This window comes from Apodemus sylvaticus, chromosome 10 (genome assembly GCF_947179515.1).
Source record: "Apodemus sylvaticus chromosome 10, mApoSyl1.1, whole genome shotgun sequence".
Classification (NCBI taxonomy): Eukaryota; Metazoa; Chordata; class Mammalia; order Rodentia; family Muridae; genus Apodemus; species Apodemus sylvaticus.
Window position 1 is genome coordinate 101547152 of NC_067481.1, and position 25239 is coordinate 101572390.

A 25239-nucleotide genomic window follows, 5' to 3' on the forward strand; every position below is an offset into this window, starting at 1 on the left:
GATATTTGAAAATTCCCAACCCAGTCATCATGCTGTGAGAGCTGGAACAGGCAGAGTTTGAAAGAAGAGCTACATATTTTCTCACTCTAGATTAGCTTGGATTTCATAACTCAGCACATAATTATCTCCATCTCTTCACTCACCTTCTAGAAAGGAATTGTCAAATTGTTAGGAAATACATACAGGACAAAGTAGCATGCTCCTGCTTTTGTCTGACTTTCTAGTCCCTCTCTGCAGTGTTCCCTTTGGAGGTATATTTATAGCATAGAAATCTAAGTCTCTGGACTTGCCTTGATAATTGGTCCCCATGTTGATGGCCTTGGGGCACGTGGGAGGCCCATCAATGATCCGAGTATATTCAATTAGTTATAATGTCAAGGGCATCTCCTTGTATCCTAATTCTCTGAGAACTGCCCTTGTAGAATGCATGGCAGTTCTGAGTAAACCATTCATTTTTGACCTCCCAGCCCTTCTGAAAATAAGAAACTTTTATCTGACCCTCTTGCTTTTACATTGAAATACATATGTTTACACTGAGTGCACCTAGTTTAAGCAAACAGTAGAATAATGATAGGCTTCTATATAGCTTTTCCATTGTGATCCCCTTTCTTCTCCTTGAACTTGATGTGTTTGCATTTACACAAATGTTGACAACAGTCTACATATCCATAGTTGTGATAATTAAATACCTACTGGATGGCGGTGGCTGGCTCAGGAGGTGAAGTACTTGCCTTACTATTGTAAAAGCATGAATGTGGTTTCCCAAGGACACACATAAACCTGGACATAGTAGCTCATATTCACAATATCCATGTTACTATAGCAAGGTAAGGCACGGAGACAGGAGAATATCACAAATTAATATGTGTGACAGTAAACTACAGAGGACACTGTCTGAAAGAAGATGAAGGGTGAGGGTAGAGACCAAGGTTCCCTCAGACCTCTGCATGCACCTGCACTCATGCACATAAACATGGTTGGACACCAATGACACACTCATATGAAGATCTGAAAAAGGCTTATGAAGATTATTTGTGTTTGTGTGTTCTTGCATGTGTTGCAAACACTGAGACAAGTGATTTGCAAGTATTTGATTTATTTTTACACCGCTTGTGCTGCAGATGTTCTCTCTTCATGCTACTGATGTGGGGCAGTGAGACATATAAAACTACATGCATGGTAACAGATGTGAATGCATTACACCAACAAACACCTATGGTGCCAGAGATGGTAAAAACTGACCTGTAGTGGGAAGAGGCAAGACATTGGGGCCCTGGGGAAACTCCAGTCATAGAACTGGTATGTAGTGAGTTAAGTCACCTAAGTCATAGACTAGAAGGAGATGAACCGAGCTTTGATTCATCTAAATAGTCTAGAATGTCTTAGTCTGGGGATGGAGCTTAGTAGTATAGTAGATTCCCTGGTTTAAGTCTCTATCACTTGAAATAAAATAAAACTTTTAAACACCTTAGATAATTTTTCAATGTATAATGAAAGCTCTTTTGTAATATTTCAGACATCTTCATCAATTTACATGTGCATATTTTTAGATATACATATTTATGAGTAAAACATAAACACATAAAAATTAGAAAGAAACAGAAAGACTTTGTTTCCTCAGTTGTTTTGCTTTCAAATTCACAGGTCTCCACAGTTAACATCACTTTGAACTGACATGGAATGCAGAATTATCTGGGCATTCCTATCTACCAAATTAAATAATCATGTATTTTAACAGATAGCAAGTGCTTTTAAATTCCAGAGATATGGGATTCAATTTCCTTTTATAATGAAACAAAAATCTACATAGAGTATATTTAAATTTCTTGAAAGAGTTCATTTAATAGGTCTAAAGTGGTCTCAGTAAAATCCACAAGGTAAAGATATAGTTGGAGCCTCCAATGGAAATAAGTTGAACTTCCAAGAGAGAAATGGGTGCTGATCTGAGTTCATTTGTACAGAAGAACATTGCACCAGCAATCAACTTTAAGTTAATGTTAACAATTATAATGTGTATCCTTTAATTGTTGAATTTTGAATCGCTTTCCAGTTTCCCACTGAGTTTAATGTGTATGCAAATTACATGGCCAAGAAATTCAAGATGCAAAAGATAGATTGCATTTTGCAACTATCCCATAATTATTGCTTAATTTTTAAAAGGTCTTTCTCGAAGTCACAGTATTGTTCAATTTCCTGATACTGAACAGAAGACAACTTTTGGCTAATGATCAGTATAAATCTTGGGGCGGGACTTAATTGAACACTAACTTTGTTGTTTTTGCAATGGCAAGCTACTCAGTTCCTCTTTTCTCTAAGGTACGCCTTCCTACTCTCTGAGCACGAATAATTACCTTCTAGCAGGAAGTGTTGAGTATTCTTTTATGTATCTGAGAGCCATGCAGTATCATGCAAACTCACACAATAGGAAATCAATTCCAACTCTGATACCCATTTTGATATTGTAGGGTTTTTTTGAAAAAGAATTATTTTTATTTTTAGTTAAATATATGCATGAGTATTATGTCCTAGTACAGGTAGCTGATGGTACCCATAGGGCTCAGATGATGGCATTAGTCTCACTGAAGCCAGAATTGTATGCATTTGTGAACCTCCTAACATCAACCTTAGGTTCTTCTCCAAGCTCCCTCAAGACAGGGTTTCTCTGTAACAGCCCTGACTGTCCTGGAACTCACTCTGTAGACCAGGCTGGCCTCAAACTCAGAAATCGACCTGTCTCTGCCTTCAAAGTGCAATTAAAGGCATGCTCCATTTCATAAGCATCCCAACAAAACCTATTGTGTGTGGAGATGGAGCCCAGGCTGTCATTCTCCTGATTTAAACAGTCACATCTGAGTGTGTATTTGTGTGTGTGTATGTGTGTGTCTGTATTTGTCTCTGTGTGTATTTTTGTGTGTATGTCTGTGTATGTGTCTCTCTGTGTGTATGTGTATGTGTGTGTTTGTATGTGTGCACATCTGTCTGTATTTGTCTCTGTGTATATTTTTGTGTGTATGTCTGTGTATGTGTCTCTCTGTGTGTATGTGTATGTGTGTGTTTGTGTGTGTGCACATCTTCACATGCATGTCATGGCATGTTTACTTGTCAAAAAGATACTTCCAGTAGTACATTTTCTTCTTCTACCATGTGGGACATGAGGATGGAACCTAGGCTGTCAGGATAGATAATAAGCAATTCTTAGCTGCCCATCTATCTGCCTGATTCTATTTATTATTATTATTATTATTATTATTATTATTATTATTATTTATTACTGTACATGTGTCTTTTGAAGTCATTCCAACAGATATTCAATGAGATCAGAAACATTTGAAAATGAGAGAATATTTCGCTCCAGCACAAAGTCCACAGGCCTTCTGAGAAACCCTGCAGATCACTAACACATGGTCCTAAGTTTCTATTGACTCTGGGCACATGAAAAGATTGATCAATCCTGCAGACTCACATTAATTGTGAAATAGAAAGGAACGGTGCGATCAATGGTGAGGATGAAAGTCCGCCCGACGTTGCCACATCCAGCTAATCCGATAATGAAGAAGCTGATGTATAGCATATTGGAATTCCACCGTCTGGGCAGTTGTCACCATAAAGAATATCCTGCAATTATTGGGAAAAATTGAGCAGGCAGCAGTTGGGCCAACATAATCAGCCTGATGCCATAGTAGTTTTCCTGATTAAACACTAAATTAAGTGGCACTCTGCTCTGTAACCTGCCTGCGTTATGAAAAATAATCCAACAGCTAATGGGAATAAGTTTGTATTTTAATCAAAGCAAACTATGAATATTAAAATATTCCTAGGCTATTTTTGTGTCGTTTAAGCTGTGAACATGTTTAACAATTTATAAATGGTTCTTGCCATTGGCTGCAAGGGAAAGGGTCCCATGTTATATTGGGAGGTGAGGTTCCTGTGTGAAAATCAATTAGACTTGATACAAATTCAAAGAACTCTTAAGGGTAAAGAGGGAAAGGGAGGAATGAGGAGAGAGGAAAGAGGAGAAAGGAAAGAAAGAAGAGGGAGAGAAAGAGACAGAGAGAGGGGAGGAAAGGAGAGCAAGGGACGGAGAAGGAATGAATTTCTTAAGAGACCCTGTGAGAATTAAAATGTAGTTAACTTCTGTAATAGTTTGCCTAAAGGCATCAGCTCTATTCTTTGCTGAAAAGCATGTAATCATTCCAAGAGGATAAAGCTTAATAAGCCAAGCATAAGACACAGATCTCTTATACACGTATGTCATAATTAAGTTCTGTAGCTCAAAGCCATTGCTGACCTATCTCTACACTGCAAGTTCTCCAGAAATAAGAGGAGACAAGATGTTTAGGGACAAGAAAAGATGGAATGTGTATTGTGAGCACCAAACCTTCAGGGAGATGCCCTGTGTGGCGCTTCATCCTGGGACACTCACTAGTGAGGTGTGGTGAATGCTCTGTACATCCTCAGAGAAAGTGCTGGTCTACACCAGAGCTCCCACAGCACAGTCACTTGATGCCTGATGTGCCAAGGATGACAGGAAGCAGCATATGAACATTTATCTTCTTCCCTTTTAAAGGCTTTATTCTTCAGTGTTTGTCACTCTGCACCTGTTGGCTATGAGTAGAGGTTGGATGTCAACCTTGGGTACCACTCTCCAGGTGCTTTCTGCCTTGTTTTATAAAACACCATCTCTTTCTGGGATCAAGGCTTTTCTTCCCAGGTAGGCTGGGCTGTCTGGCCAGTGACCCTGAGGACTGTGCCTGCCCCTCCCTTGGTCATGTCCCGCTTCCCCAGAAAGTGTCAGCCATTGAACTCAGGTCCTCATGCTTGAGCAGGAAGCCCTTTAATGACACAGATGTCTCCACAGTCCCTTGGGTCACCATTCTTGACTGAAGAGACTCATAGCACCTTCTCCTTAGTGAGAATTGAAAGAGGATTTTAGGCAGGAAGAGTAAGCTCCTATCTTCCCATATGTCTGTTTTGATTTGTTGATTCTTAATTCAAGACAATTTATGGCTCTGCCTTTCCAATGAAAGCAAATTCCCTTTCTCTGGGGAATGAGGGTTGAAGAATGGAGAGAGATCCACAAGCACTGTGTGAAGGTGAAAAATCAAAAGTTCAGCTGGGCATATGATATACACTTGTAATCCAGTGCTCCAGGGTGAATGTGGAAGTATCAGAGGGAGTGCCAGGAGTTCAGGGTCAGCCTGGGCTACATAAGACTGTGTCTCATAAAAAAAAAAAAAACAGATACTACATTATCCAGAGTGATTTTACTAACAGTCTTTCATAGATCCATTGCTCTGTACCAGGTCTAGTTCTATGAACATTTATGCAACTATCTCAAGGTTTCACCATTCTAGAAAGCCGCAGTTCCCTCATGTCTCCCACTTTGCAGAGGAAAAGCTGGGCCCAAAGACCTTACACAGTTATTGTGACAGATGGAGTTAGTCAGAATGTCATCCCTGTGCAGTTGTTTACTGTTGTCATGACCCTGTTGGGGGAGGGGCATTGTGAGCCTTGTCAGCTTCAGCTTTCCCATGCTTGCAGCTCATTCACTTCCTGAGCCTCACAGCAGCCTCCACCCTCCGTGCAGGATCGATTACCCTATGTGGGGAAAATCACTGCCTGATTACACATTCTGTTTTAAACCACCTCTAGTTCAGTCATCTTTGGACAAACCTTTTCTAAGTTGTCCAGGCCAGGTGCTCTGAGTCAGGGATTCTAGCTCAAGCCACCCATTCATCTAGAACTCCAGTACAAAAGATGTTCAGCCCTAGGTTCTAGCCATGTGGACAAATGAAGTAGAAGCAGCTTGAGCAGGCCAAGGTCCAGATCTCTGTGTTGGAGCAAAAACACCACTGGCTTGGAATTATATGAAGAAAGGAGGTTTGGTGGTGGGCTTGCAGTTTTAGAGGATAAAAATTCAGGTTCTTATAGCATCATAGGTTGGGGCCTCCTGACTGCTTCACAGCACTGCAGTGACATCATTGTGGGAGCTAGTAACAGAAGGAAGGCCATTACTTATAAGAGGGAATCTGGGATAAGCTTTGCTCTTTATAGGTTATCTCTGTCCTGAGAGGTTCCTGGAGCCCTGTAGTAACTGTGCTAATCCCTTCTGATGGCAGTGCCTTCATGGGTCTAACCACCTTCCAGTATGCAGAATTATTGAACCATCTCAACCATCCTATACTAGATTCTAAGCTTTCAGCAGGTGAGCTTTTGTGGAGAACATAAAATCAACATCATTTGTTGACTCAACACAAGACTTTGCTCCATTTACTTGCTTTGCTCTTTCATAAATCTACAAGACAGCAGCATGTTTCCCAGATTTAAAGGTAAAACATCCAAGGGTCATGATCTTAGTACCTGTAGATGATGTCACATCACTATTAATGGACAAGAGGTTGACAGAGAGGTCAGTTAAGCTTCGTCCCTTTTCCCTTTCAGGGGAAGTAGGTGATTCTTCTCTGTCCCTCTGTAGTATTGGGGGCTATGCAGGCATGTGAGAGGCAAATGGCTTTCACTTTTCTGATCTGAACAGTCCTATCTGCTTAGTGGAGAAGAGAGCATGGCTGTGAGGAGATAGGAGCACGGTTTTCTGGCCCCCTTTCCTTACCTAGGCCATTGGGATTGCACTAAACCTAAATGGCATACAGGAAAGACTGATCACTAAGAACCTTCATTGTTTTCTTAGTAGACCATGAAATCATTATCTCACATGTGATCTGTGTCCACCATAGTAGCTCAGTTCTGGAAAAGATCATTGCCACCGTAGCCGCCTTTCTATAACAGAAGGAGGCTGATGTGGGCAATTTTATAATCACGGGAAATCTGTGCCACCTGGGTAATAGGAGGCACTCAGTGCTTACTGGCAAGCTTTTACCAACCTCAATAAAAAGACAGCACAAATGTCAAGCTTAAGAAACAGAGACAACATCTGTTTCCTACAGGAGACTTGAAGATCCTTTGCTAGACCAGAGGTGGATTCCTTCCTGAGTAATCAGATGACTTTTGTTTGGTGTGTGTGTGTGTGTGTGTGTGTTTACTGAGGGAGAGTAAGCAATCCCCTCCTTCCTTGTCTCTTAGGGATGCAATTTTCTTCCTTAAGGCACCCTCTTTAACTGGAGCTCAGATTATTGAATTTATTAGGAATAAAGATTGTATTCTTCAGTCCACATCGACCCATGAGCTACTATATGTAGATACGTAAAGTCTTCAGGACACAGTACCTGAGGCTGTCTAATCCCCAGAGCTGTGTACACCAAGTGTATACTTCACAGTTTATTTGTAACTGAGTTTTCGCATTTACACTCAGATTATCTGAAAGCAGGAAAACTGAAGTTGTGAAATGTGCAGACTAGAGAAGAGGCTGTTGGCTGTGGGTCCCCAGATTTGGCTCTCACTGTGACTGAGAGCAAGTTCCTTCCCTATGGAAGCTTCAGTTCTTTTATCTATAAAATAGGATAAGATGGTTTCCAACTCACATGGGGCTCTGAAGAAAATTAAACTAGTTAAGCTGTGTAAAGAACTTTCCTGTGTGTTGCTCACAGTGTATATACCACAGACGTGAGCCATTGTGTCTCGGTAGGGACATGTTTGCTCACATCCCTATTCAGAAATCTTCTACTGATTGTCTGATACAGCCTGAAGAAAGATGCAAACATTTAACAGGTACTCACAGAGTGCTATTCACCATCCCCAGGATAAAGGGCATCACCAAAGGCAAGGGTTTGCCTGGTCCAGAATGTTGACAGTGCAGTGCTGAAGTCGCAAAGCCCTGGTGTATTCTTGCTTACAACAAAGCTTCTGATGAGACAGCTATTCTAATCTCAGATTAAGAGGATGATCCAAACCAAATTCCAAATATTTCTTCCATGAAGTTTCTCTCTATTTTCTTTAAAAAGAGATTTCAACAAACTGGAAACCAAGCAGGTAACAAAGCTTACCTCAGTAATAGTGATAGGCAGTTTTATGGATTCAGGAATCATATTGTAGAGACTATGTGGAAGGAACTAATTGAGATTCTGAGAAGTTGACTTAGGAATGTAGGCCTGTACAAAGTAACACATAAGGAGAGTTGGCAGTTTCCTTTTTAATATTTCCCAAAACAAGATTAAAGTTTAAATTGGACCACAGTCCTTACAAAAATGCTTCTAAAGTCTTGGGGACATTAAGATTGTACTGTATTCTCATCCTTTCTAAGTGATCAGAGGAGCCTTGTCATAGTGCAGACTGGGTAGCACACTTCAGTATATGTTCCTCTCTAGGTTTTACTTAGGAAATATAAATCTTCTTCACTATTCTTTTTTATGTCTTCATGAAACTACTTATAATTTGGGTTTGGGAATACAGTCAAGTTTGGATAATGGTCTTTTCTACCCTAATATTCCATGAGTAATTTTTTATTACAGTAGCCTACCATTATGAACGAAATGTTATGGTAGACGTAGGTACTAGGACTATGTATGAACCAATGATCTGAGATTGAATCAGGAACTCTTCACATAGCCGGGGTGGCACTAGACCTATAAAAATTGGGCATATACCAATGAGATCTTATTAAAAGCAAGATTTTCTGACATAGCTAGAATAGAAAATTTTAGACCCACTGTGCAATACATGGTGGTACATGGCCCTCAAGCATGATTCCAGCCTCCTGACATGGGAGTACTTAATCAGGAAGTTTTGATAAAAATTTTCAGACATGAAATTTTCCTACATCAAAAATAATCTTAATTTTCAGGACACTTTAGTTGAAAGGGCTGTTTACATTATTCTGAATTTCAGACTAACTGAAGAGCCTCTAAGATACCCATTTGTGATTCATCTCTTCTTATTAAGGATGTTATTTTCACAAGCAAGGAAGCACATACATGTTTGGAATTTTCTTTGATGATTTGTGAATGTGACAAATCAAATTTCTCTTTTATGCAATGCCTATCACTCATATCCTGTCTTCAGTTACCAACATTAATGCCTTTTCCTTGTTTAGGAAGAAAGACAGAATTATAACTGTATGGGGAAGAATCGTGGGTTGCCAAATTTCCTTGTCTTCAATTGTATCTATAGATGAAAACAGCATGGTTCAGAGAACATAAAATCTATGAGTGTGAATGGTCCAATTCATGTTTCATTTTCCCAGAAGTTGGTGAAGTAGAAAACATTAGTACTTACTCTCCTTGGGTCAGAAGGAATTCACTTTCTTGACTCTATTTTGCTCTTAGATAAGAGTTTGTGCCAGTCTGAGACTCAAGTGATCTCCTTGAGGGAGACAGAGTTTTATTACTAGACTTGGAAAGATTTGGTATTGATGCAAAGACACCAGGCAATCAGTGAGTCACCAGAGATCCTGATGCTCAAGGACAATATCAAGTTCTATTCTCTTGAGTCTGATGAATGAGACATGCGAATGATGGGCCGAAAAAGCAAAAGGAACATATCGAGCAGCAGGAGGTCGGGGGAAGGAGATGCTGTAACTTGGATCAAGGGATGAAAGGTTGAAACATCAGCAGGGCTGTGCTAACAAGTGGAGCTCTAAGAGTAGGTGATGTTATGCAACACTTGGCTAAAGGTTTGAAAAGGGCTTTGCAGAAAGGAAGAGGAGTGTATGAAGAGGGAGCATGGAGGGAGATATGGAGGGGTAGCAGCCATGATGCTCAATACATTGTTGGGTCTTCTGGGAAATCGTATGTCTTCACCTATGGTCAGCAAGTAGTTGTCACAAAGCAGCAAGCTGTCAACTCAACAGATGTAACTTATAGAATTCTGAGGTCATGATCTTGAGGTCATGAGCTTGGTCTCAGTTTGAGCCAGTGGGCTCTAAGGACAACTAAAGGATGTCATTGCTGGCAGAGGTCCTAAAGCATACAAGAAAGAGACATAGTTACTGTCATCCTTGCCATGTCCCTGGGATTACTGTGTTGAGATGATCCAGTCTCCATCAAGCTGGATTCCTGACCATGCTGTACAGAACAATTTTTCTCATACTCATGAGCATGTGACACATGTAAGCAGTGACTTCACGTTGTACTGTCATTGAGAATTGCTGTTTATGTGGGGTGAGGACATGGAGATGTCTATACAGATGAGTTCAGGAAAGTAAATATAAGATACCAAAACAAAATGAACCCTAGACTTAAATTCTGTAAAATGCATTTAAAAGTAGACTCAAGTTTCACACTGGTCAATTGAAGTCAGTCAACTTCTTTAATGACAGATCAAGATGAAACTGAGCAGGTATAGCTGGGTGTCTAATGGTGAGACCTCCTCTCTAATCCTTCTAAGTATATAGGCACTCCTCATTTGTTAAGAAAAGGAGAAGTCAAATTGTAGGATGCAAAATGAGAAATTAGACACATTGAGCTTGAAGCCCGTTGTGGTGCTGAGGTTGAAATATCTACCTCCTTGGAGAGCCTTAGGACTCGGTAAACAACTACAAAGCCTTGTGAGTCACGTTAGTCACTGTCCCTGGTTTGAGAGGATTTGAGACTATCTGTTCTCTGCCTGTCCCTTGATTCTATTTTCCTAACCTTGCAGTCCCTGCCCTGATTCCCTCAGGTGGTAAATACTTCATCTTTAATTTCCTTTCCTGGTAGACTTGACCCTACTTCAGTCCGGGCTTTGGCACTGTCCTTCTGTTCTCCTGTCCATTTCATGTCTGGCTGCAGCCACCCCCACCTCTTCCCTCATACCTCCCTGCCCCCTACCTGTCATGGTTCCATGTCGCTGTGGGCAAAACTCATTTTTCAAAAGACAGATGGTGGCAACCCTGTTCTCTCTAAATAAAAAAGAAAAACAGCTGCCAAGGTGTGAACAGGAGTCTCTGGCAGCAAATCCTATCTACCTCGAGTGCTGGCAAAGTTTCCCTTCCGGGAAGAGGAGCTATCTAAACAAAATGCGCAGCTTCAACTGGGCTCTACCAAGGCCCAAGTATAGAGCAGTGGCAAATAATGGCGATTTATAGTAGACTATAGACCCAGCACCTTTCTATCTTGGAGGGTACATATTTAAATGTGATGCTAACGGAGCTGAAATTTATAGCTCTCTAATAACGATAAAACGCCATCAAAGAGTGAGATAAATCTCGGGCTGCAAACCTTAGAATGCAAGGCACACACTCATGTGGGCACACAAGCTTGTAAAATACAGCCTAGGTGCTAAGTCAGAGCTCTGGGTTTGGAAGAAGCCAGTGGAACAGAGGAAGGGAAAGAAGTGTTTTATAGAGGACCGCAAATTGTTGTTTTCATGAGACTGGGGTCAAGGTACACTGTGGCCTCAGGTGGAAATGAGCATTGTTTTGTTCCATGGCTGATATATACTTGACCTTGGTGAGGAAGCTTTTCCTTCTCCAGATCCTCAATAGCTTTGGCCTTTACCTTTTCACGGCCCAGCGACAGGCTTACTTCCAAACAAATGCCCACGAATTACAAACCCCTGGGAAAGGAACATCTTTTTCTTATACCCTTTTCTTTGTCTGATGATTGCATACTCGTTTATAATATATTTTTATCCAATCTACCACCTTTGTTTCCTTCCCTCCGATCTGTCTTCTGTCTTCCCCCACCATTTTTCCCCGACCAATTTCATATGCTCTTGGTTTTAAAAAACACTCTGAGTGTTTATTTATTTATTTTGAACTGGGCTCTCGGTAGCTTGGCAAAGAGAGAGTAAAACAAATTAATGAAGCCTGGATGGTTGCCAGCTGCCTGGGAAGTAGGAATGAGATGTGCAGCCTTCCACTCCGGGTGCAGGCCATAAGATGGGGAAGAGATGTCACAGAGATCCAAACTGGGGGCCCTTCCTGTCCGTTTAAACGCAGGATCTGCAAGCTCCCAGAGCCTGCCTAAGTGGGCCTGCCGCCTGTATGGGGCTTCAGGTGGCTCGTTCATTGGAGCATCTCAGTCTTGTGCATTAAATGCCACCTGGAAATGAGTCTCCAGGCCATCCTGAATTTTCTCCAACTGTGCCTGCTGAGATTTTGTTTGTTTGTTTGTTTATGTTTTGTTGTGGTTCTTATTTTCCCAAGTCTATAATTAACAAAAAAGAGGAGAAGTCTGGGCCTGGTATCACAAATACAAGGCCAGTCATGACTATAGAAGGCACTCAAGACACACTGGGTAACTGAAGGAGACTGTTCCTCAAGATATAAAATACAAATAAGGCTGAGGATGTGGCTGAAGCTGGGCTCTAATCTTGCCTAGTATGTGCACTACCCTTGATTTGAATTCTAGAAAAGACAAGGAAAGGGAAGTCCTCTCTAAATGGCTCTTGTTCTAGATGTTTCTTCACACTTCTCGTTATGCAAAGGCTTCCTCAGTAAATACATATCATATTTAATAAACAAATAAATAAGTAATCTAGGTAGAACATTTATTTTTCTCTAAGAAACGTGAGTTCAGAAAGCTTGCTTCAGTTCATTCCCATGAGGAGAAAGGTGGTTTTGTTCTAGGTGCTTCATAATGAGTGTGTGATTGAATGTGTTGTCTTACAGTGTCCCTTTTCGGAGATGTGGATGTCTATGGAATACAAGCCCTATTGATAGAGCTGGAAATATTTACATCTTCCTCCTGGGCCTTTGCAGGTGTGTGGAAACTAGCAAAGAACCAGAGCTGTTCAACTTGAGAATGATAATCATTCTTTAGTTATAGAAAATTTACAGTTTCTGGAATTGCCTGCTATTATTCTGAATAAAAGGTAATCCTTTTATTCATCCCTATAGACAACATCCCTAATGTTCTTGTGTGCTTTCCATTTATAACTTTTTATTGTGTGTGAATGTGTGTGTGTGTGTGTGTGTGCACATCCTTTCATGTAGACAAGTGTCTGTGCCAGTGTGTGTGTACAAGGGTGTGTTGTGTTGTGAAGGCCAGAAGAGGGCATCTGATTCCCTGGAGATGGAGTTGCTGGTCATTGTGAGCTGCTTGGCACAGATGCTGGGAGCTTGCCTTGGTACTTTGTTGGAGCACTAAGCACACTTAATTACTGAGCCATTGTTCCAGTTCTTCTTGTTGTTATCATTTTTTTTCTCAAATAGTGACAAAAATCTAGAACATAATAGTACCTGTTCCATTTACCTCATTGAGTGGTTGTTATATTATTGCTTGAGGAAATATAAACAAAGCTGTGTATACTGGGAAATGCTGGTGCTTGGAAAAAATATCAGAGTCCTCAGACAAAACATTCAGCTGAGCTTCGTTGACTTTATGAAAATCAGAGGCATAGGAAGACGGAGGAATAGAGGGAGGGAGAGAAAAAAGTTGGATAGGGAATGAAGAGAGGGAGGGAGAGAGGAGAGATGAACAGATAACAAGAAAGACGTAAGGAGATAAAGAGGGGAGGAAAGAGTAAGGTGGGGCAAAGTATGAAAAGAAGGAAGACAAGGTAAAGGCAAAGGAGAAGAGAGATAGAGGGCCAGGAGAGGGGCTTAGGCTACTGCCTTCTCTTTTTCTTAAGATGTTTTGTAGCTTTCATTAGATTTTCTAAATAACCCTTCGCTATTACCCTTCAGCCCATGGTTTGATTGTCTCTATGTTCTCTGTTGAGAATAGTCCATTGGATTATAGTCAGGATGACCTGACAAGGATCACAGGCTAATTCATTACAAGGATTAGTATGGCTGACTGAAAACAAACCATATTTGTGTTTTAGTGGTGGTCAGTGCTTCTTCTAAAACTAGACTGATGCAAAGCCTCAAACATCACTAAGTCACCCTCCCAACCCCCACCCCCATCCCCATAGCCCAGGAAGCAAATCTCTCAGGCCTGATACCCTGACATCTTAAGTCTTACTAGCTGCCACCTTCCACTACAAGGATTAGTGACTCACTGACTTTCCCTCTTCTCTTGAGGGTTTGTCTGCTCTACTGCATGCTTCACCTCCAGCATCTACTTCTCATACGCTGACACGGCCCTCCAGGGTTCCCTCCATCCTAGGCTTGAAAGACAGAAAACAAGGTACCTCTTCCCAAAACTACCCAGGGTGCCCTTTAGGTAGATGGGTCCTTCCATATCTTATTTCATAAGCTTCCTCCACACAGACTGTTTCCCACAAGGTTTCCATTCACATGCCAGGGTGGGACACATGGGGATTCCCTGTGATCCTTTGCCTTTCATTCTATAAATCTAAAATTATCTCCAACTTAGCCACCCATGAACAATAAAATAAAATAATAAAGGAAAATAGAACTTTGGAAATACCTCTGCTTTATCCAGCCCAATGAAAGATAGGGTGGTCAACATGAAGAGTTAGCAAACAGACAGAAATGAATGAAATGTGACTTGGTTTGTATGGTGTCATAATGAAAGGGCTTTGGGGAGGAAGGGGCCATTTTTCTCTCTCTTGGAACTACAAGCCCAGTAGAGTCTCTACATCCCTATTTTTCTCATTACTGATTTGCAGTGCATCACTCACTGAGGGCTTCATGCTTGCTGAATAAACGATTACATGCAAGTACGACTGGGGAGGAGGACCATTCTCCTTACTTAGCTTCTACTCAAGTTTCTCTACCTTCCCAACATGCACTGCTTTGATCCCATATATCTTACTGACTGGTTGGATTGTCTTGCCTTGGACTCAATGTACATGTTCAAATGTCATTGGCTAAGACAATTCAAACCTTTGCCATTGTGCAGCCATAGGTATTTGGATCCCCAAGTGTCCGTGCATGTTTTGATGCTCTACAACACTTGGAAGCAGAAGTATGCTGCCCTGAGAAATGGATGTGTGCTGATACTCAGCTGCTCACATCCTTCTGCTATCCTGTCCTTTTATAGATGTTATTCCCACTCCTTGAATACATTGATCTACCCTTCTTGGATTAGAGCATCTTAACTCCAAAATCAAGCCAAAGAAAAAGTTGACTACCTTATTATATGGTTAGTACCAAATACCCAGGTCCACAGGTCAGATTTTCACCTGTGGTGGAGATATATGGCCATATTCTGGTTTCAGAGATGAATAGATTGCTTTGACCAAATAGTTGATACAAGTAAAGAATATGTTCATAATTCACTAAACACTACCTTGAAAGTTTCAGGTACATGTAAGCCTTAAATAAAGGAAGCACTATTGAACTTTACAATATAATATAATAACAGGCTAAGTAATAGCGGATATGAGTTTGAAATATGATATATGTAGATTGCAAAATTGCCAACTTATATGGTGTGGTGGTTTGAACAAAAATGGTCTCCATGGGCTCATATATTTGAAAACTTAGTCACCAGGGAGTGGAACTCTTTCATAGGCTTGGAAGAATTCAGAGGCATATTCTTGTCAGAAAAAACATGTCACTAGGATTGGGCTTTGAGATTTCAAAATCCTGTGCCAGGCCCTGGTACTCTCTGCCTGCCAATCAGGACATAGCTCTCAGCTACTGCTTCAAAGCCATATGTGCTTGGAGCCAGATACCCCGCCATGATGATAATAGACTAAACCTACGAAACTATAAGCAAGCACCCAATTGAATACTTTCATAAGATTTGCCTTGGCCATGGTGTCTTTGTAGCAATAAAACAGTGACTAATGGCTAAGGCATGTGTCTCCCACCCTTGTTCTCATTATAATATGGAGGTACCATTTCTTATCTATGTTTTATAAAAAAACAGCATGACATTTGAAAGGCACTATGATAATCTAAGTCTGATAGCTACCAGGATTGCAAAGGGAGGTTTTCAACCCAGATCTTTCAAACTTCAAAGGAAAAGACTGACTTACTCCAATATGTGTCATCTGTGGGCTCTGTCATACAGAGGCATAGAAGAAGGCTCTCTGAGATCAGTAGAACACTATGGAGAAATCAGAAGGGAGACTCCAGGTTTCCGGGATCAGGGAGCCCCTGGCATTCAAAGTCCTGCTTCTGCTTTTGGAACCAGATAAAAGCAGTGAACTCAGAGAACTGAACTCTACACCAATTCAACAGTGAGCCAAAGGATGCCAGTCCCCCAAGTTGACCTTTCCCAGTCTTCCAGGACTCCAGTGAGTGACTAAACTCCAGGCAACCTGGGTCCATTGGGGTATTCATGGATATCCTCTCTGAAGAGTCAAAAAGGCTGACAGCAATGCATATGGGTGTGGGGGAGACAGGAATGGTTCCTGAGAGAATTGAGACCTTCTAAGATCCTGTACCCACATCTGGTGTGGAAGGCCTTCTTATTATTTGAACAGACATAATTGAAAGTCCAACATTATATTTCCTCCAGTGACTGATGAGAGAATGATATGAGAAGAGGATAAAAATAACAAAGGCACATTCATTTACTGAGCATTTACCATATTCCAGTTATGCATCAGGAGTCTTCTGTTGACAGTTTCTAGTTCTCCAAGGAAGACAAGTTCATCTACAAATAGAGAAGATGTGCCAACAGAGCCCAGAGGGGTTAGGTAACTTGTCTAAGGCCATTTTCCTAGAGATGTTAGGAATGGGCACCAGTCTTTCTGACAGCATGTTTTTCCATTTCTTCTCACCAGCTCTCCTCTTACCAGCTCAAGGAGGTCAGAATCCAGTGCAATGTCTCCTTTCTTTGTTGCCAAGATCTTCCGCAGGGCAGGATCCAGTTCTTATTCATTATAACTCCAGTGATGCTTCTGTTTGAAAAACAAAGTCAAATGTTTTTGTTGAGCAGTGTTATTATAAGCCTGGCAATTATTAATCTCATATCTAGCAAAGGAGAGCAGGGGAACACAAAGGTAAATAGACAAAAATGAGGCAAGAAAGCCCTGACCATGTCCTTAATGTCCTTTGGGCTAGAGAGATGGCTCAGGAGGTAAAGATGCTTGTTACCAAACATAATGACTCAGGTTCAAAACCTGGGGTATATATAGTAAAAGGAAGAGAATTGACTTCTACGGGTTGTTCTTATTTTTGAATAATATTTTTGTTAATTCTTTGGGGATTTCATGGAGTGTATTTTTATTATATTTATCCTGCCGATCCTTCAACAGTATCAAAGTTGGAGATTCTAGAAACTGAATTAGAAGACTCCTTATTTTGACTTCTATATGGGGAGCTATCCACCACCCTCTGGGAGAACATTTTGATCAGATAGCCACTTAAGTTTCTCTATCATCATGATCATCATATCTTAAGAAAGGATTTAGGAAGAAAACTGTAAAACTGGGCATCTCCTAACAGCAGGCTATGGTGTGGCTCACTAAGAATGTGCTGTTAATGCATTTTAATGACATGCTTTATAATATCTTATTAAAGATTGCAAGAGTATCTAATCGTCATTTAATAAATATTAATGAAGCATTTACAAATTGCACCTTAATTTATAGTGTTGGAACTCATGTCCTGCCCTGGTCATCAATGCATGTGGGGCACAGTGTAGCCTGACAGAGGATACCATAGTAACATTATACCATCTCAGTACCATAAGTGATTTGAAAATAATAATAATAATAATAATAATATCAGTAGTAGTAATTCTTGGAGTTCAGTTCAGTGCAATGAAGCTTGATACCCAAAGCAGTTTTAGCAATTATTATTCTGTTTAGGAACATTAAAACATAATCTACCATGAATTTATAATCCATAGCTTCTCTCTCACTCACTTTTTAATAATAGGCAATAATTATAAGCCCTCGTGCAAAACTTCCTGCAGATGTTGGGAGATCCTTGTTCATCTGGCACATGCTGGTATACAGGGGATTGGATGATATTGGGTGCATGCTCTGCTGACTCTGTTTCCGATATTCAGAGAGCTTAGAGCATGACTGCTCATCCCTGCCTTGTGGCCTGGCCACTACCTCCATAGCACTCTGCCTTGCCTAGCTGTGAGGCCTAGTCCAGAGTGCAATCATTACTACTGTTTGCAATTCATACTGGTCTTCAGCCAGAGTAGCATTTGCACAGGCTTGGAGGTTTTCCAGGTTACAGAAAGCAGAAATTGGAAATTCGCTTAAAAATCACCTCCTTCTACTTCTTCTTTTGTGGACAAGGAAATGGGGCCTAGTGAGGAGAGATCAGTGGGCTTCATAGGGTCACATGGAGAGGCAGAGATGAAAACAGACCTGTCCCAAGAAATTCAACTTAGTCTTTCTAAACTCACAATTGAAAAGAAATGATGTTGTCTATGCATTTAGACTGTGCGTTTAAGTGGTATTGACTAGGAGGCATATGTTTGGGAAGATGGTCTGGAGAATGCTGGTCTTCTGGAAAAGATGGTCTAACCTTCTGGATTTCCATCTGGGCTCCAGTGCAGGTGTCTAAGGATTATCAGTACTAAGAGGAAGTGACCAGCAGATGGCGACGCAGGGATTCAAACTGCAGCAGCCATGTCCTAATGTGGCCCTGGGTCTGTGATTCACAAACCCCAACAGAAAAGTATCCAGCTTGAGAAAGGGCTCTGGATTCATTTCTGTCTTTTGTTGCAACACTCGGACATAACAGGTAGCGTTTTACTAGGTGGGGGGGGAGCCAGATTAAGGGGTACCAGTGCACACTCCTATCTCTGAGTCAGCTGAGCTTTGGATCAGATCCTGGGGGCTGTGCAAAGAGAGAATCAGAGACAAGAGAAGTCCATACAGGGACTGTGTGCAGACTAGGGGTGTCTGCTCTTTACAAGCTATGGTCAGAGTTCAAGGCAGAAGAGACAGCAGGACGCTTTTTGCTGCCTTCCTGGATGTGAGGACACTCACTTCAGTCTCCAGCCTGGTATTGCTTTTGTCTCTTCACAACTCTGTTACCTAGACAGTACTGCTAGGCTGTCTTACAGTAGTAGATTAACCTGTGTGCCCTTGTTTTAGAAAGAGATTTAAGTGACTTTTTGAAATCATATTACCTGATAGGAAAAGAATGGTTTAGGGTGGCATTTGTATTTCTAAATCAGAAGCCTGGACTTTCCTCCCTGTTTCCCTGCCTCTAACACTTGCTCCTTTATCTACACATATTGACATCTCTCACCACAGCATCCCTGGGGAGTCTGTCCTTCCGTGTCTTCGCAGCTGTGGTCTTTCTATTCAGAGATGAAGGAAGAAAAAAAAGCTCTAGTCCTTTGGCAGTGCCTGGCTGACCCACAAACAGACATACTACCCTTGCATCCCTTAGCTAGCAAGGCAAGCACTAACTCTTCCTTCTTCTATACCCAGCCTTACATTCCTGCCACCACTGAGCATTGGTCCACCTGTGCCTCAGAGTTAGTGAATGCTCATGCTTCATCCCTGTTGCTCTGGTCCTTACTGACAGCTCAGGGCATCTCCTGATAGCACAGCAATGATGTCTCTGGGGAAGGCTGTAAGGACCCTGGCTGCTGGACTTTTTCTGATGTAGATATTATTGCCCCTGGGCTTTGGAGTGAGTCTATCTGAAGAAATTCTTCACTAGCCACAACCTGAAAGTTGTTGCATTTTTCTCCTCACTGGACTTTCCTGGGGATCCTTGGTGGGAGCCGGACACTGCTTTGATTGCATGAGTCTTCTTTTCTAAGCTCTGCTCAGACCTCACAGTGCCAAGAACAAGATCCCTGACCTGTTGTGAGAATGGGTGCCTCCAGTGCGTGAGAGATGCAGCTGTCTGTACTGTCAGTCACAGTGTGTACAACTGCGTACGCACACACACACACACACACAGAGAGAGAGAGAGAGAGGCAGACAGAGAGAGAAAAACAGACAGACATACACACAGAGAGAAAGAGAAACAGACAGATAGACAGAGACAGATAGACAGAGAGAGAAACAGACAGACACACACACAGAGAGAAATAGAGACAGAATGAGAGAGAAACAGACAGACACACACACAGAGAGACAGATAGACAGAGAGAAACAGACAGACACACACAGAAAGAGAAAGAGAGACAGAGAGAGACAGAGACAGAGAGAGAAACATACAGACAGACAGACACAGAGACAGACAGAGACAGTGACAGAGACAGAGAGACAAAGATGCACACACACTATTTTTATGGTTAATAAACAAGCAATTGGACAAAGAGGACAAAGCAAGTCTCTGGATCCATTCATTGCAACTGTTTTATTTAACCATCATTATATAATAATGACTTAGGGCCAGGAACTGATTAAAGGGCCTTTGAGGCATAAAGACACATACCTAGTCAAAGCTCTACGATATGTCACTGTTCCTATTCCCTCCCTGATCCTCTGCTGGGCTTCTGGAGGCTCATACCAGCCAAGCCACCTGCTCAGCGCCCAGCAAGAGGCCAAGCTCTGGATTCAAACCCATGTTTTCAGACTTTAGGCTTGCTTCAAGCTGCTCTTATAACTTCCTTTGTCTCTGGGAGCTTATTGTTTTCTGACTCACCCACTGTATTTGGGTTTACCATGCCACAATGCAAGAGGGCTCAGAGCTCAACCCCAAAAATGAGCTGGTGGGGCTCAACTTTGAGGAGACACAGGGGGATTTGTATATGGAGGGTGAAGAGTTGAAAAATCATCAAGCAGGACTTCGCTCCCCCTTTGTAGTGGGGGCAGCATGATCTCTAAGTGTGACAGTGAGGGAAGGTAGAAAGGGAAAGGAGGAAAGGAGGAAGGGAAGGGAAGCACAAAAGAAAGGCAGGAGGAGATCGAAGGAAAGAGAAAGGAGGAGACGAGGAAGATGAGTAAGGAGATGAGAAGAAAACAACAGTAAGCAAGACAGGAGAGGGAGGGGAGGGGGAGAGGAGAGGAAGGGAGAGAAAAGGAAGGGAACAGGAAGGAATACAGGAAATAAAGATGGACACGATTTAAGAGAAAAGAGACGGAAGGAGGAAGAAGTAAGCCAGGCGAGAGAAGGGAAGGAAGGAAAGAGAAACATCAGAAAGGGAGGAGGGGGGACAAGGGAGGAAGGAGAGGAGGAGGAGGGGAGGGAGGAAGGAGAGGAGGAGGGGGAGGAAGGAAGGAGAGGAGGAGGAGGAAGGAGGGGGAGAAAAGAGGAAGGAGAGGAGGAGGGGGGAGGGAAGAGGCATCTGGGGCCTGGAGGTTCAGTAGGGGGGACAAGGGAGGAAGGAGAGGAGGAGGGGGAGGGAGGAAGGAGAGGAGGAGAGGGGAGGAGGGAGGAGGCATCTGGGGCATGGAGATTCAGTCCTGAGAAATGGCTTTGTATCTCCTCATTGCGTGGCAGGGCTTCAGTGCCTCAAAACCTGCAGAAATATTGCAAGCCAAGATCCAATATAATAATTGGCTTACATATCTGAAAAGGGATGGCTACACACTTCCATTTCCAAGATTCATTAGCACAGCTCTCCCCATAATAGAAGGGCTTGCTCTACCTGTAAGCCATTTTCTAATCAAACTGGCACAGGGTCCAAGCTCCACCTGGGTAAAAATGGGCTGCTGTAAAATTGCTCTGCCTTTGTGGAGGCCAGGAATCGGATGGAACAGATTTGTTTTCCGTTGACTCTTCCGTTTCATCACAATGAGGAGCCCTTGCTTTTTAAATCCCACAACAGAGGACTTTGACTACTGTTTGTGAACAATGCCCAAAGCTGTATCTTTGGTTTTCTTTGAAAATGTGGAACAGATATGAATTATCACAAGGTCAGCCTTCTAGGGATACTTTGCTCGATGATGTGGATATGGAAAAGTTGTGTCATACAAAACTTTGTGGCAAACACACGTACATCCTGCAGAAGTCCTATGAGAGGGTGTGCTAATCAATGTTGGTCAGTTCTGAAAGTGAGTTCTCTCTTTGGGGTAGAACTTGAGACCACAGATAGGCCCAACTCTGGGAAAACTCTGCAAGTGATGTTTTTTTTCTCTCTCTCTCTAGTTTAGCATGCATGTGATTCCCTAGGGTGTCTAAGAAGATCCTCATTCCAGGGATCTGGAGTTGGGTCTGGGACACTTCAGGACTAATGAGCGTCAAGGCATGGCCATGCTACTGATGTTCAACTGCATTCTGGGGCTGAAGGTGCCCTGGGACACTCCTAGAATAACGTCTGCTTAAGATCCGCCACTTCCATTCCTGAGCCACCATCACCCACTCTGGTCCCCAGCAGTCCATTTATCCTAGTTAAAGGGCTGTCCTGCTCCCTCCGATTATTCCTCACCACACTGATTACGTTATTCACTTAAATTAAATAAAATGCACCCTATCGAATGCACAGCACACAAAAGAATATTTATTTGAATATTAAGTACAGATAAGGCTTCCCCTGGGATTATTTCAAGAGCACATTTGCAGGATTTAATTGCAAGGTTTTCCTGCTCTCTGTTGCTTTCAGAGCACTCCTTGTGAAAATATTTTCTTTCTGAAGGTAAAACTCTACTCTGTTGGATTATTATTATTATTATTGTTATTATTTTAGATCTGAAGTGCTCTCTGAGCTCTGTCATTACTTCCAGTGTCTAATTAATACTGGAGATGACAAAGCAAACAGCCAGCTGACCTAGATTCCTCAAGTAAATTGCCTGCAAATTACAGAAATTCCTCCTTGTCCTTTGGACCTTTTGATATCCTCATTCTTCCCTCAACTGTTCCTTAAGCTTAGGACTTTAATGACTCAGGAAATGTTTATCTTCAGGTGCCTTTTCAGAAAGAACATGTATGTGTGTGTGTGTGTGTGTGTGTGTGTGTGCCTAAGTATACAGAGAGAGAGAGAGAGAGAGAGAGAGACTCACATGTGCACTCACAGAAGAGTCATACACATTCACAAACACACACACATACCCCACACACACACACACATCACACACACATACACACAGAGAAATGTATAGAACTAAATTTTTCACACACCCCACCATGTGGCAAGAGCAATCGCCATCCTTTTCTGAGGATTGAAGAGCAGAAGGGCACATTAGTCCTCCAGCTTCCTGAGCTGCACAGTCATGTCCACTTCCTGAAAGTGGCGTTATTTAATGTCCTGGAAATCAAGCATAGAAAGACATCTCCAAGCTGTAAAAGATTCTTCGGGTGCTGAAGGCAACACAGCACGGAAAGCCAGTCAGCAGATGTCCACCTCAGGGCCTTAGACAACAATGCCATTCATGTCTCTTCATCTCTGTCTGGAGAACTAGTCTGCTGGGACACTGTTCATCCTCTTTTTTATGGTAGCACAGTAGTAGCTACATAATTTCTTTCTGCTGTCATTTCTTTCTGATCCATGGACATGGGCTGTTAAGATCCTAGCACACAGCTTTCTAGAGTACCCATTGCATTACAAAATGCTTGCTTCCTATGCTCTGTCTGTGGCCACAGCATCTCAATACTGTTGTGGGAAGGGCAAATCACAGCAAAAGCAGAAGTAATGCTGTTCTAATTTGATTTCTGTTTCTGTGATAAAATACTCTGATAGAAAGTGACATGTAATAAAGCAGTTTATTTCAGCTCACAATGCCCAAATTTCATCCATCATTGTAGGGGAAATCAAGGCACATCTAACTGCTAACCTCATTATATCCACAATGAAGAGCAGAGGCAGACCGGACGCATGCGTATTCACTTCCTTCCTAACCTGGGCTCAGATGGATGTCTCCACTCTTCCACAGATCAGGATCTCTTTGCCTAGAGAATAGTGCTGCTCACAGTGGGCTTGGCCTTCCTTCCCACGTTAATTAACTTAATTAAAAACATCCAAGTTTCCTCACAGATATTCCCATAGGCTAACCCAATACAGAAAATTCCTGGGGATCCATCCATATACGGTTACCAAACCTAGACTGTATTGTGGATCCCAACAAGCCCTGCTGACAGGAGCCTGATGTAGCTGTCTCCTGAGAGGCTCTGGCAGTGCCTGACAAATACAGAAGTGGATGCTCACAGCCATCCATTGGACTAAGCACAGGGTCCCCAGTGAAGGAGCTAGAGAAAGGACCCAAGGAGCTGAAGGGGTTTGTATGAAGCAACCAGTGCCCCCAGAGCTCCCGGGGACTAAACCATCAACCAAAGAATACACATGGAGAGACCCATGGCTCCAATCACATATGTAGCAGAGGATGGTCTTGTTGGACATCACTGAGAGGAGAGGCCCTTGGTCCTATGAAGGCTCAAAGCCCCAGTGTAGGGGAGTGCCAGGACAGGGAAGCAGGAGTGGGTGGGTTAGTGAGCAGGGGAAGGGGGATGGGATAGGAGGTTTTCTGGGAGGGGATGGAGATGAGAAAACAGGATAACATTTGAAATGTAAATAAAGAAAATATCCAATAAAAAAACTGGGAAGGAAAAAAAAGAAAGAAAATTCCTTACTGAGTCTCTCCTTCAGTCTCCTCCCAAAGAATTGTAGATTATATCAAACAGATGAATACTGCTAACTATCTCATTAAAGCTCACCATCACAGTTGTGTGCCACTTACTTTCTTGAACTGAAAAGGAACTAATAGAATGTATTCTGGTGCTAGAAGCTTTAAAAGTTGTGTGCCTTTCACATTTTAAGTACTTTGCAAATATGAGCTCATTCAAATTCATATGTGACATTTTGAGGAACAAGACAGGCCCAGGACAGAATGTTTGTCCCTAAGTTGATAAGCACTGAACTTGAGATTGGAACCTGAGATGCTTTCTCTAGTGTTTGACTCTGATCACTTAAGATGTTCGATACATGTCTGCCCATTAATATCATCAAGCTGCTTGCCTACAGAAGCCATAGTCTGTGGGTCTAGGGTGCATGCATTTAATTGGGAAGCAGATTATAAAATTATTAACTCTGATAACAATTATCATTAGAACATTGTAACATCCAATGAGAAAGAAACAACAAAACTAGTCTAGTTAAAGCATCTTAATGTGAAACTGTCTAGAGAACCTACACTCTACTGTGGTTGATAAATGCAAATGATATGCAAATAGCCCACCTGTCCAACCTGACTGTTTCCTAGCTCTAACAGTGGGCAGGGAGCATGATGGGAAATCTGAATTGTGATATTCATGCTACATGAGTGCTGCTCCTCTCTGGCTGTAGGGTAATGATGGTCCCTGGAGACTGGTCCAGGGAAACCTGCCAAAGCATTTTAGTTCTGCAGGAGATTTCCATGGGTATTGCTTGAATATTCTTGGACCAAGAAAATGGCTGGGGTAAAGCTTGGAAGGGGCAATTATAACCCTTGATTATGAGGAAAAGGAAAGTCAATTGTGTCTACCACTGAAACAAACAGAAATCACCTTTGTCATGGTGACAAGGGTTGGGTCCAACCTTCCTCTGCCTCAGTTCACAAAATACCTTATTAAATCTACAGAATAAAAATATGCCTGGGGTGATAGTTTATTATTAGGGTAAATAATAGGCAATATGTTTCCCCCACCTTGAAAGTGATCTGGTGCAGAGACATCTGGCTTAGCTGCTGAGGTATTTACTGATCACATTAGCTCGGAGC